Below are 2,842 nucleotides of genomic sequence, written 5' to 3'. Positions count from 1 at the left end.
TATAAAAAAAAGTAAGTTTCATTAGGAGTAAGTTTTTTTTTAATTTCTTTTATCGCTAGACCAAGGACAACACATGTGATGCCATCCATGAAGAGAGAACCTCTATATTGTGAAATTGTAAGAAGTCTTCTTTATGTTCGTCAAGAATTCTATGTTCATATTTTTCAATAAACTTTTTCACTTCTATTTTATAAATGTCAACTAAAAAATTATCTAAATATTAATTAGTTATTCTAAATAAATATTAAAAGTTGAGTTGATTGATAATAATTAGTAACATTTTCTACATAAAATCACGTTTAAACCATTTACCCTACCACTTTACTTTCAATTTTTTTTTTCAATCAAAACGATTCACTACAATTAAAATACACCTCCTTTCTTACTAAAAGACCTCCTCTCCACCCCAAGCCCAACCTACAAGAGTCCCACCACGACCCCCACCCAGTCCCACCACAGTCTCACCCAATCACAACCCCACCACAGCCTCACGCTCTACCGGAGGCACGCCCACGACCACGCCTAGTGAGCCTGAGTCTAAAGTGATATACAGGTGTCCCAAAACTTATGACCCAGAGGCTTCCAAACAAAAATTGATTTAAGGCAAGTGTTTACTCTATGTTTAAGGTTAATAGTATTTGAGAAAGAATAAAAAATTAACAACCAATTCCGAAAGCTTATTATAGAAATGAAGTAAAAGGCCATCCCAATTTTTTAGGCCTCCATAAGCCTTTTTACTCTGAGTCAGGAGTTCTGGGACACCTATATATACAGTCAGACCTCGCCGTTCGCGTGAGTTAGGTTCTACAAAAAATCCGCAAACCGCAAAAACCGCGATGGGCAAGTACAACATCAATTTTTCGTTTGGTTTTATTGTTACAAGATATTATTTTTTTAGGAAACGCAATATCAAAATTTGCAATAACAATTTCAAGGAAAAAATCACATTTGTCGTTTACACTATTATCTAACTCGATAAAATCCCAAACAATTTTATTCAAAAGATTAAAGAATATATGTTTTCCTAGTTCAGTGATAGGTCTAACAATTTTACGCTGTATGCTGATGTCATTAGTAATTGCATTAAGATTTTTAACTTTAATCTGAATTCATATGTGATCTGACACGTAGAAATTAAAAGGACTAACTATACAAGATCCGCAATCAATGTTCGTGAAGACATTGTCTAGATAAGAAGTAATGCGAGTTGGAAAATCAACTAGAGAATTCAAGCCATAACTATGAAATACTATGAAACTTAAGCAATTTTTGTTTTGTAATTTACCATCTGTTTTGCTGTCGGCACCTCCCCTTGTTCTCTGGGTCATAAGTTCTGGGACACCCTGTATACAATTCTGTTTGTATCATAATATACCTACTACACTTTCTCCTAATATATCTAAGATTTCATACAATCTTAGCCTTGCATTTGCAGTTGTAAAAGCAGCTATGAATACAGGCTGTTCAAAAAATGGCGGACCAACTATTCACTACGTGAATCTTCAGATAATAACTAGTAGCTAAATTAAGTTTTTTCAATTATTGAGTGCTTCGTTGGAAATCTACAGCCACTTAAAGGGGCGCTAATTATGGCACAAATTTTTCCTTATAATGAACTCACGGTTAACAAAATTCTACTAGAGTTCATGTTTTGGGTGATATTTACATACCTAAATGCCTTAAATGCCTTAAATGTTGATGCAAAACGTTTTTTTGCACTTTTAAAATTAAGCTCAAAAGCGCAAAATTAATCTGGCAACATTTCACTTCAAGAATTCAGTAATTAATTGTTGCCTAGTGCCTGACAATGACCATTTTTTAGAAAAGTCAAACATTTTTTAGGTGTCACAAACTAGAGGAGTTTATTTCTCTAATGATGTATAATTTTGCTGAATATACCGACACGTGATGGAAACAGTCAAGAAGCAGTAAGGGGCAGTAAGGCTTGTGAATTTCCTAACTGGCAAATTCCCTTCAAATACTTTTCAACGAGTTTATCAACAGGTACGTGAGACGGGCCGATTGGAACCAAATTTATCAGGATCATGGAGGACCCAGGACTATTCGCACACAAAGAAGAGAACAAATGGTTCTTGATCTGCTTTGTGACTTTTACTGGTCAGGTGTTATCAAAATTAATTGCAAACCATAGTAACCAATTACATGATTTATTAATAATTGTAACTACCAAAGTGTTGCTCTGGTCTCAAAATTATACTCCTAATAATTACCGAAAGAATTGAACACTGTTGCCGTTTTTCGCAATATTTAAAGTTATTTTGCTCCCTTACAAAGCTTCAAATAAAAATTTTAAACAGCATTTCCAATTCACAGGGTCTTAGAGTTTGACGCTCTTATCAGTTGGTCCGCTATTTTTTGAACATCCTGTATATTAGTATTGAAATCATTTTCTAGATAGCAACCTTTATACTTGTAATCAATTTGTAACATATTTTTGTGTAAACAAACTAAAATTTCAGATTTTTTTAAAAACGCATAAATATATAATTAATTATTATACCTTTAGACAATAAATTAATCGTTATTAAAAAAAAACAAATAAATGCTCCTCTTTTATTCTCACTCCCTTAAATTCGAACTTTCTGAAAGTCGAACTTCTTTCAGTGGCAAGTGACAATTCGACTTAGAGGAGAGTTGACTGTAATACCCTGTACATACAGCCGCGGGCACAAAATCTTGACGTCATTTTTCAGACGCTTCAAAAATTTTAGTGTAGTCTGTGCATTACTGTCATTGTCATTACTGACGTTTAAAACATCAAAGTATTGACAAGTTGTCAATTCAGAATTGTCATGACTAAAGTGTCTAAAGCCGATAAAAT

Source organism: Gnatocerus cornutus, chromosome 4, assembly GCF_029298725.1.
Source record: "Gnatocerus cornutus isolate USDA-ARS CGAHR chromosome 4, icGnaCorn1.1, whole genome shotgun sequence".
NCBI classification, from domain to species: Eukaryota; Metazoa; Arthropoda; class Insecta; order Coleoptera; family Tenebrionidae; genus Gnatocerus; species Gnatocerus cornutus.
The sequence above is the reverse complement of the archived record's forward strand: the minus strand, read 5'-3'. Positions refer to the sequence as shown.